This window comes from Cryptomeria japonica, chromosome 6, assembly GCF_030272615.1.
Source record: "Cryptomeria japonica chromosome 6, Sugi_1.0, whole genome shotgun sequence".
Classification (NCBI taxonomy): Eukaryota; Viridiplantae; Streptophyta; class Pinopsida; order Cupressales; family Cupressaceae; genus Cryptomeria; species Cryptomeria japonica.
The window spans coordinates 672,390,835-672,403,140 of NC_081410.1; positions in this window are offsets into that span (position 1 = coordinate 672,390,835).

Here is a 12,306-nt window from a genome sequence, read left to right on the forward strand (position 1 = left end):
ACCCAAAGACAAGTTGAATGCTAGATGAAAAACCCAGAGAGATAACCTAGGAATCTCAATAATTCTGAAACTGACTGTTTTTGTTTGCTGGATTTTTGAAAATTTTCAATCCTGAACACAGACGTGCCTATATACTTCACAGATGCACTTAAATGACACAGATGCTATTCTGTCAGACACAAACATGATTCTGAGATGTTGTAAATGCAAAGTTGCTAAAAAGACACAGAAGCGTTTCTACCCTTCACAGATGCGTTCTGACAACACATACGCTATTCTATCAGACAGTCACGTTTCTGCAAACTGAGTGCAATTTTTCCAATCTGTAAAGTTGCTTGTTGTGACCAAATCTGAACGTTTGACTATTTTTTGTGACAAGAGGACACAGTGTTGATGAAGACTCAATGTTAAAATGTTTACAAGTGTTTAGACTCAAAATGACTCCAAAGAAAAGTGTGTTGTTTGATGTAAAATTGTTTTGCATACACTTGAAGACACAAGAGACACAATGTTTTGATGTTTGGTCTTCAATGTTTGAATGTTTAAAATAAGTTAAGCACAATTCTTATGGCTGGCCATGACAATAGTTGTTGATCCCACATGGCATTTCCCTTGAGGCTACGCTATTCAGAGTAGATACTTAGATGCTTGACCCCACTGACTCCACCCTCGGTACTCACTTCTTGGGGCAGCCAAGCATTAGTCCCCATGAAAACTCCTCGTGGCAAACTTTGTATTCTACTAAGAACCGTATGTGTGTGGGCTGCTACCAGAGGTCCCTCCTCCTACCCCAACAACTAGAAGGATTTTGGATTCTAAAACAAAGAGGTGCTAGTAAGGGCATCCGCTCATGTGGCCATACATGTGGCACTTTTAGCTCTGTAAATGCAAAAGGCTCCTAGCTGGTAGGGGTTACGCCCTACAAATGATCAAATAAATTTGATCAAACGGGTTTATGGGGAGACATAGTGTCGGTATGAACTAATCAACACACGTTATTCATAGTTTTCACCATGAATATAGTTATTTAGAGTGGTTTGGAAGAAGATGGCTTTTCTTTTGCTACCACTTGGGTTGTTCTCTCCTCACTAGTAGTCTTAATGACCACACGGGGAGACAGAACCTCTAAAGATGAAACAAAAAGAGCCTATTGCTCAAGACACAAAAGATAATGGTTCAATTTTAGTGCACCAATGGAAGTATTTACTAGTCTATGAAAACAAAGCACACAATAGATATCAAAAACCCTTGCCAAGGTCCTACAACAAAGATCTGTTAGTAGTTTGGATTGTTTCAAATGATCATCCCTTCCTGCAAGCACACAAGTTAGGTAAATTTTAAATCCAAAAGACTTTGTGAAAATAGGGGTCTTCAACAAAATGATTTTTCTTTCAAAACAAGCTGCACCAATTTTGTTAGCTAGATCTGCAAATGTTAGCTCAAAATAAACCAGATTTGAAATCCGAATGACAAAAAACTGAATCAATGAAACCCAAAATGAAACACCTGCACACAAACGCGGTTATCAGAAACACAAACATGGCTTCTAGTCACAGATGCATTTAAATGAGACACCTACGTGGCTCTAGGACACAGACGCGACCTCTAGATGCAGACGTGCCTGAAAACCCCACAGACGTCATTCCCAGAATTTGCAAAAAAATAAAAACTGTCGAGGATGAAAACATGATTCCAGATGTCATAGACATGACAGAAAACCAAAAATGCGATCCGAAAGTACGCAGACGCGAAAATATCAAAATGTTGTTGGAAATGTCAGATCTGCAACTTCAAAACACAAAATTTGCAACATGGATGTAAAATGCAAAAAGGGACAAGGGTCCCACCGAGCATGCCAAAATGTATACGGTGAAAATGGATAACTACAATGACAATATTGAAAGACTAAATGAATTCAACCACCAAACTCTAGCCTAACAACAACAAAGATCCACCATAACATATGAAGATTACCTAGGACAATGCAAATCAAATAAAATCACAAAGATTATACCATCACATGTCCAATAGGGTTTGGATCTCCATTCTTCCTATCTCCATTGATCTTGCTTGATATATTTGCTCTCAGATTTTGAATGTGCACAAGAGCTCAACAAAGAATGGAAATATGGTTGCAAGTAGGATCACATATGAAAGTTCAAAGGCGTAGTGTAGTCAATTAATCAAGTAGTTAGGGTTGATAATGAAGGAAGCATCTCCTTATATAGAAGACACTATAAGAAATGGACGGATAAGATTGAGAGGTGTAAAAGAGGTCGACTATGATTAGAGGGTAGGTAGAGGAAATAAGAAAATAATAAGAGGGTAGGTAGTGTATAAATTAAGAGATGAATGACATGTGTCATAGGTAGAAAAGGCTAATGAATTAATTAAATAAATAAAGATTTATTTAATTAATAGAAGAAGTGGGTAGGAAAAATGACAATTTAAATAAATAAATGTATTTATTTAAATGAGAATTAAGGCTAGAAGAGGATAAATGAATTAATTAAATAAATAAAGATTTATTTAATTAATAGAAGAATTAGGCTAAAGTAATTAAATAAATAAAATATTTATTTAATTAGACATGAAAATTTTAGGTGTCTACAGTTACCACTGATTTTTGCCTGATGCAAGCAATTGAGCCAAGAGAGGACGAAATGGAAGACATGAGTTATGAGGTAAACTATGATCTACTGGTTGGTTATGCTAATACCCTATTAGCATCACCTAAAGAAAAAAAGAAGGCAAAATTGGACATTATGGAAGTCCAAAATGCACCTGCACAAACCAGTACTGTACCTGTTAAAAGTACAAGAGGAAAGAATAAAAAATCTAATGAAGCATCTCCAGCAATAAAGAGTACTAGGGTTACCCGGAGTGTCCTAACCAAAAAGGAACTAGAACCTAAAGTATATATTAAGAAGGAGACAAAGAAGAGAGGCAAAAAATTAATTTTGCAACTAGAGTTCGAGGGAATGGATTTTGATGAAGAACCAAAGAAGGCAAAAAATGCCGACAGGATATCCAAGAAGGTTAAGGAAGTGCCAAAGGCAACTGTGCCTATTGATATAGCATCTTTCAAGCTAGAAACCCATTTTGAAAGAACAATGAAGACACTAAGGAGGAATAGGTTTATCAATATAAAAGAGCACTTTGATTCCTTCACTGAAAATGAGAAAGAGCAAGTGATTCAATAGGTAATCACTCATATGTGTCATTATAGTAGATATCCACATAAACTAGAAAAGGATATCTCAAATTATTTGTACACTATTCTTTTGAATAAATGGGAGGAAGCTATTAAATTAGAAAAAAATAATAATTGATGAGACATTTGTACAATATTTCTTTGAATTTTCTAAAGATGATATTAGTGCCTTAGTTGCTTGATACAAATCTCAGTTTACATTAAAGCAAGAAGACTGAAGTTACTTAATGGAAAGAAGACAATTGTTCAAACTAAGACCCATCAAATATCCTGTGAAATTAGAAACATGGAAGAACTCATCCAATTCAATATGAATGAGGCTAATATTGCTGATGATGTTAAGCGACCAAAAATAGATGAAGAAGAGATTATTCAACCTGATGAGGTCTATCCTCTCAAGAAAAAGGATGACTCCATTATTCATGTTTTTGATGATGTTTAGAACACAGTCGACTGATCTAGAGATAACACTGCACCAGATATAGAGCCTCTTGCAAATACTGATGTACAGGTTACCTTAGTTGAGCAACCGACAACTCAACTAAAAGTGGACAATCCACTGGAAAAATAACAATTGGAGAAACCCCAATCTCTACCGGTCATTCAAGTTATTCAGAAGGAGCCTACTGAAATTTTTGTCACATAGTCCTTTGAAAAGGAAACAGAGAAGAATACAACAATCATTAAGGTTGTATCCTCTGAACCAGCAAAGTAGAAACAACTTGATGAAGATGATGATGGCTCCCTAAGTATTTCAGGACCTATTGATATGAACAATTTGAGCGCATCAGAAATGATTAAGATTACAAGTGTCATGCAATTAAGAGTGTATAAGAAGAGACTAAAAGAGCCAAGGGTTGAAGTTGAAACAATTCAAACCGTAGTAGATATTTTATCTAGTCTGCTACCAGAAACATCTACAACACATCTATCTACACCTATTAGCAAACTTGGTTAGTTAGTTGCAGATGCATCTGATCAAATCAAGTCACTAGAATATTTTGCTCAACTGTATGCTGAAAAGAGTCACAAGAGGAAATATGGAGAAAAATTGGCAAAGGATATTGATAGTGTTAAAATGGCTCTATCACACAATAAAAGTCTGTTGAGTAAAGCTATTGAAACAGAAGGAAAGTATCTTTCTTATACCTCCAATATTACTTTATTTTATTTTGACATTTTAAAAAGTCAAATTGAAATAGAGCAAGAACTAGAAAGGATATGCAAGGCATATGTCCCACTCCAGGACTCTATACTTGTCTTTAGCAAATCTGTAGATAATTTGCATAACACACTGGACATCTATGATAATGAGAAGGAAAAGAGACTCCGATCTCTTAAAGAACTGAAAAGTCCACTCACATCACAGGTAGACATACTTCAGAGATCCCACTCCAATGCAAAAGCTATTCTTGCAACCCTTAAAACCTGCACACTGGACTCAATGGAAGAATTTCATTCGTAGCTGATGTCTACATTTGAGTATACTAAGAACATATTGGAATCATGGGAAAATGCTTTGTCGCAGATGAAGAAGAGCTACAATAATATTTTTTATGAGATTATCTAATGCATGAACTTTTAAGTTATTGTTGTATATGCTGAACACTTTGATACAAATTATATATATGTATATCTCTCTATATAGATATATTACTTTTTCAATTTGACATTGTTGTCAAAGGGGGAGTAAAAATATATATGTGTGTTTTTGAAAATTTTGTATAATGTATGCATTAAGGGGGAGCATGAGTAAATGTGTAAATTTGTTGTGTATGCACACTTAGCGGTATTACTGTAAAATTTTCTAAGTGTTGCCATCAATGCCAAAGGGGGAGATTGTTGGCCTGATGATGATTGTAATGTATTCATCATTTGTTGTCATTGATGAAACACTCTCTCACACACATGTTTATATTGACTACCGGTGTAACTTCAATTGTTTACTCTGTCAACCGGTATGTTAAAGGTTATACTAAGAGGTTTATCTCTAACTGATACTTTGTGTCAACTGGTATGTGCATAAGAGATAGTTTGTAATTATACTAAGTCAACATCAAGATGAAGATCAAGTGGAGATTCAAGGACAACGGTTCATATGTTTTATTCAAAGTGGTATTTGATTGTTCCAACCAGTATTCAGTAATTTTGTGATGACTTACCACATTTCATGATGAGTTACTTGCACCGACTTCTTGGCGGTAATTTTTGTGATGAGTTATGATCACTTGTCTGGATACACTGCACCTAGGAAATTGTGTTATGATTTCTTAAGGTCGACATGAAATCATAAGGTCTATATATTGACATCGCAATGAATTATTTGAGAGAGTGAAAAGTGTTATGTTATGTGCAAAAGGAAAAAGAGTTAAGTTGCAGAGTATGCATAAGAGCAATGTTGAATATGTTTAGAAGGATCTGATTAACCAAGTATTGTGCTACTCAGAACAGATCAAACCATTCTTGTTGTTTTCTAGCCATTACAACAGAATCAAATCCCCTAACTGGGTAAGCTCTAACAAGCTTTAATGTATAAATCCTTTAATAGGGTGATCCATTAGTTTGGATTCAGAAATCCTCCATCGAGGTTACTCCTAATAGGGTACTACCTTTAATAGGGTATAAGATTCTAATCAAGCTTTGGGATCTCTAATAAGATTTTCTCCTAGCAGAGCACTTTGTAGACCTTAACTAGTCAGTTATCTATTATTGTAGATAGTTAACTTGTGAGTTCCATCTCACCATGGTTTTTACCTATTTGGGTTTTCCACGTACAAAAACTTGTGTTATGGTGGATGCTTTAATTTTTGTGGATGTTGTTATATCATTTTTTATTACATGCATTTTGTTTAAAAGCTTTGTTAAGTTCATCTATCGGTTAGTGTTTGAAGTAGTTTTATTTTTGGTGTCACTAATTCACCCCCCCTCTCAGTGCTTTTCAAGTCCATCAGTAATGTGATATATGGCTTATCTACACATTACCCTATTGCTAACTTTGGAGGATATGTGATAGTGTGTGAATGAGTTGAGACAAATTAAAAATAAGTGATATGATACCTTTAAATCCTCTCTATCTTCTAGATTAGATTGATTTAACCATATTTAGGTTTTGCTAGTTGGCTTGATAGGAACTATGTTTGTCCCTTATTCTAGCTAACCTAATTATTATTTGGAATGGAGAAAATGATATAAATAGAAGATTAAATCAGTGTTAATGGTGTCAATGAGTGTGTGGATTAATATATGTAGTGTGCTTACACAATCATATAATTGTAGAGTTAGTGATGCAAAGTTGTGGTAGTGTGTTGTGATTATTCTAAAGTTGGTCACTTGAGATAGAGATTCAAGGACAACTTCATACTTGGAGATTTATTGATGTAGGAGCATCCCCGGTTCACAACAATCTTGCATCAACCAAAAAAAACATTTTCCTTTGTGTTTTTCTTTCTGTTTGTAGTTTCAGCTTTCCTTTCTGCGTGTCCCAGTTTTGGCTCACCAGATCCTATGGAGCTGGATTCTACTTGAAGACTTGATCATCTCTCTTTCTTTTAGACCACATCTCATTTGGATAACTTACCGACAAGATATCACTACCAGTTTCCATGACAGTTTCTTGTTACCAGTTTTTCCTTTGTTACTAGTTTCCTGAGACCTATTTTTGTGATCTACTAGAACCCATTCCGAAGCTTGCGGAGCCTTGGGCATTGATTTCAATGTTCCTTGGCATGTGACTGACCTTTTCCCGCCATCTATGTTTCATCCTTCGGATTTTTCTAGAGGAATCTCTTGGCGGAGGCTGACCTTGTTCATTTTGTACAGTAGGTCTTGTTCTATGGGTTTTGATCCCTTTTGGGCTGACTAGATCCTTTGGATCGATATAGATATTTGTAATCATGATTTAGAATGCAATCAATTAAAATCAATCAGAGTATTAGATAGATAGATTGTGCCTAGAAGATAGATCTTTTGAGTCAAGGTCCCGGTTGTGACCTATTCTACCAGGCCTATGTACCAGTATGTTGTAACCCGTTCTTTATTGGTTGGATGTAATAAAATTTCATGCAATAAAACTATATGTTCCGCATTTCCTCCATCATATCTATGTGTTTCCGTTGTATTTACTCTTCTTGACTGGTCCAAATTGATCTCTTGAGGTCCCTCCTCATCGATGAATACTTCATTTATATAGGTAGTTTTGTTGAAGGCCTATTCACATTGATTAATATGTTCATGTACCTTTCTCAAACATAGTGAGTCTCCCTAGCAAGTTTTTTATCTTTTCCTAAGGTAATGCATCTCATCTTATGAGTCCCTATATCTTTCCCTAGGGTAGTGCACCTCATCCTGCAAGTCCTTCAAGAAAAAGTGATCTTCCTTGGCAATAAGCCTAAAACAATATTGTAATCTCACTCATATATTGTGAGTTGACTCTCACCATGGTTGTTCCCTATTTGGGTTTTCCACATGTGAATCTATTGTTCTCTTGTGCATGGTGTTCATTGTTTTATCTTTCATTTCTACTAATAAGATTTAAATTAAGTTGGTATTGAATTGTGGAATAAATTTCAAGTGTTTGATCAAAGACTAATTCACCCTCCCCCTCTCAATCTTGCTAGGGCATGTTTAACAATAGGTATAAGAGCCAAGTTCCTCTTGAAGAAGCTTATCTGCTTGAGAAAGGTTCAGGATGGCACAAGAAGAATCTTACAAGACACCCAAGTTTGATGACACAAACTAATTCTTCCAGAGATTAAGGATAGAATCATATTGGATTACTATGGGGTTTGGTATCTATAACACTATTGTAGATGGTTATACTATTCCTTCTACTCCTCCAACTACTCTAGATGAGATTAGAATGCATGAGAACAATGGAAAGAAAATGAATGCAATCATAAGTGGTTTTGTTGATTTAGAAATCTTGAAGGTGATGAGCTACAAGTATGTTAAAGCCGTCTGGGATAAAATTTATAGTATATATGAAGTAGATCAAAAAATAAAACTGTTAGCAATATGTGTTGTCATTGATGTCAACCTGATGTTTGAAAATATATGATTGTTCTTGTCATTGATGATATGGTAATTGGTTGGATAGAGAATTACTATAGTTGTTGAGGAAGTGATGAAGAAGTTGTATATTGATTAGTGAGGAGATTGTTGGTAGTTGATTGTCGGTCGTTTGCATGACTAGATTGATGGTTATTAGTTGTAGACGGTGTATGGATGTCCATCTTCTTGGTGTTTGATGTCTACAATATGTATGCTATGTTGATACAGTTGATGATGGTGACAAAATGGCTAATGAAAATGATAGCATGTTAAGGTTTAGATAATTTGAGATATTAAGATGAGGGTTAGATACATGAAAAAATAATGAAATTGTACAAATGAAAAGGTAATATTTTTGGGATAGTTTGGTCCTTGAAAGTTTGATAAAGCAAGTTGGTGCTAAAGTATGTATTGATGTGTGTCTGAAAGAATGCTCCCCATTCATCCACATTTGATGATATGGTCTTGTAGAATTGGATATAATTTTTATGCTCAATGTATGTTGCACTCCTATTTTTAAGGTCCTTGGTGCTGTAGTCGATATGGTTGGTGATTATAGTTGGTTGAAGGTTTGGTTATCTATCATAATTGGTCTAGAAAATGTTCCACATTTCTTCAAATTGATGTTTCAACTGCTATGGCTTGGAGGAAATGTTTATAATGTTTGTATTATGCCTTAGTCTGATTTTCAGAAGTTGGTGCTATTTACAACTAGTGATAATGGTGTTTTGTTTCTGACTAGCTCTCTAGAATGAAGTGTTTAGTGTTAGTTATGTTGTGTCAGTATGACCTTGACATGAAAACATGAACTTGAAGGATATGAGAACGTCTTTGGATGTTCAAGGAGCATCCTAATATGCTCCACATGATGTTAGATGTTCTAGTTGATGATGCATTGTGATTGGAATGTGTATTTCAAGGTAACTACTTTGGTCCGGTTGATAAGAGTTTCTCTTTAGCTTGCAATGAATCCTTGGGTGTCTCCACTTGCCTTGAAGAATATATTACATTTTCTTGGGTCCTACCCTTGCATGTGAGGATTCGCATTGGGATTTATCATTTGGAAGATATGTTTTGGGCTGATTAGTGATACATGCTACTTGGTGTATTTACATGTTACCTTATTGCCAACCTTAGAGGATGCATGATAGAATGCAAATTCATCTAAACCACTTATATTGATATCATCTATCACTAACTTTAATGAAATAACATATCGTGACACTATGACTACTAATGACGAAGGAGCAATTTAATGGAGTACATTAGAAAAAACCTCTTGATCTAGTTCAAGGTGTGCACCATTGGTTTTCTTGTGTTGTGTAGCACAATGCTTGGGTTTTTCACATGGCTTAATCACCTCCTATGGACTCTATAAGTTTACTGGTTATATCAGGCTTTAATAGGGCAATCTTTTGGTGCAATGACAATCATTCTTCTAACAAGTTGTATTAGAGCCTCAGTCATAGGTTCAAAACCCCTCATTTGTGTTGGGGAGGGGGGTTGTTGCAAGATGCTCATTCTTGGTCTCCTTGTGTTGTGTAGCATAGCGCTTGAGTTTGTGACATGGCTTAACCACCTCCTATGGATTCTATAAGTCTAGTGGTTGTATCAGGCATTAACAGGTCGATCTTTTGGTGCAATGGCAACTGTACTTCTAACATGATCATGTCTTATAATTCATCCATCATTCTTCATCCATAGATACATATATCATATATATATTTCACACTTTCTTATTCTCTCATATATATTTAGTCCATATTATTGTGCACATGTTTCCACACTATTCCACACTCTTATCGTCTACAGTTCCCTCTTTATATAGCCTCTTTATTCCTTTTCACAATCACTACTAATACTACTAAGAAATCTAGGTAGTAGCATTTCTTGGCCAAAATCCTTGCACATAGCTACATTCAACTAAATGTTTACTTTAGTGAAGAACACTCAATTAGCCTGACTTACACCATACATGCCACAACTTGATTGGGGTGAATTGTAAAATAGGTTCTAGCTAATATTATTAAACCACAAGTAAAGTGATAGTTTAACATTCGAGTGGAGATCAAAATACCAAAATAGAGACTTGAACATCTATGGAAAGTTCTTGAGAAACCCCAACATTTCTCTCTTCTCAACTAATTTTTTTTATTTAGAGATCCTCATCAAAATTTGCATAGTATTATATGGTTTTCTACTTAAATCATTATTCACATTTCCTATTGTGCACATGTATGGGTTTAAAATCTAATGAAGAATTTGGATTTTTTTTTAATGTGCTTCTGGATTTGATTGTGTGAGTTTTTTGGCATAAAAAAAAACAAAACGTTTCGGATCACACTCCATGATCTATCATCGGGATGATAAGAGAGCATAAGGAGAAAATAGAAAAAGTTGCAGATTAAACCAACTAGAGAGAGAGAGAGAGAGAGAGAGAGAGAGAGAGCAATACAAGAATGACAAGACACAAACAAACAAAAAGAAGTCATAGAAAGAAAGCACTAAATAGGAAATACAAGACTAAAAATAAATAAATAAAATAAAACAAAAAATAAAAAAGAACAACCACAATAGGAATAAATTAAAACAACCAAAATAGGATTAAAAGGCCAAAGGTGAAAGAAATAATTAAAATAAAAGACATTAAACTAAAAAAGAATTAACAAATAAACCTTAACACTAAACACTCAAATTGAAAAACTAATTAAATAATTAAATGTATATATATAAATATATAAATCAAATATGTAATTTTAAAATAAATAAAATAAAATAATATATATATACATATACATACATACATACATACATACATATATCTATATATATATAGGAAATCTACTTACTTTAATTTGGATTTTATAATTTTTTTGGATAATAACATGAAATTAAGATGAAAACATGTACAAAGAACTACAACACATTATATGATAGTTTATGGATTTCAATACCATCCTAGGCAATGAGCTCCATCTTTTGGTAACAAGTTCTTCATATTTTTTATTTCTATTTTTGCATCTAGTTTGTCATTTAGACAATTCTAATTTTTATAAACATACACATCCCTTCTAATTCTCTCACTTATTTTATTTTATTTACAAGTTTAAAATTGTGACTTTTTTCTATATTACAAATAGAACTAATATGACTAAAAACTAATGAATATTCTAAATTTTGTTAACTTGTGTGCAAAATAATTTAAATTTAATTAATTAGAACTTGTCTGCAAAATAATTTAAATTTAATTAATCAAAACTTTTGTGCAAAATAATTTGAATTTAAGTACTAAGATAGCATATTTTTAGATAAGGTCCAAGCTAAATGTAAAATAATTTAAGAAAATAAAAAATATAAATATTTTTTTTTTCTCCAACACATGATAACAACATAAATCTCTGAAAGTATATTACATAAATTAAAGCTATAGCCTCTTTCTTCTCTAATAGGCTGGGTTATTATGAAAATATTCTTAAAAATGTTATTTATCTACAAAATGACAAGATGGGAATTGAACTCATAATTGTAGAGGAAAGGATCATGTGTTCTTAAACAAATTAGTAGGGGAATTTTTGAATTGTTCAATAAGTTACACGAGGATGCAACAATAATCTTAACAAAGTAGGCCTAAGCCTCCCACTAACATTGTTACTACGACTTTAGTTCGGACGGTTATTTATAGATATAAGAAACATCAATACCTATGCCATAACGAAAAACATTGGATATGTCAACAAGCTAAGTGTTAAGATGTAGAATACTTATAAGGGTGGTTGATTACGATAACAACAAGAATAACAATGGATGAGAAAAATTCAATCTTTCATAAGACATCATACATAGTAAACAAATGTGATTAAATGATGATATTACATTATTTTATTTCTTTCTTGTCATCATTGTTTAAATCATAATTAATGTATTAAATACAAATTTCTATTTTTCAATTCTCATAAAGTAGACAAACATAAATTCTCACCAATTCTTTTTCCATTCTCATTTCATATCTTTGTAAGAATTAAAAATGAAATCACAAATTTTAA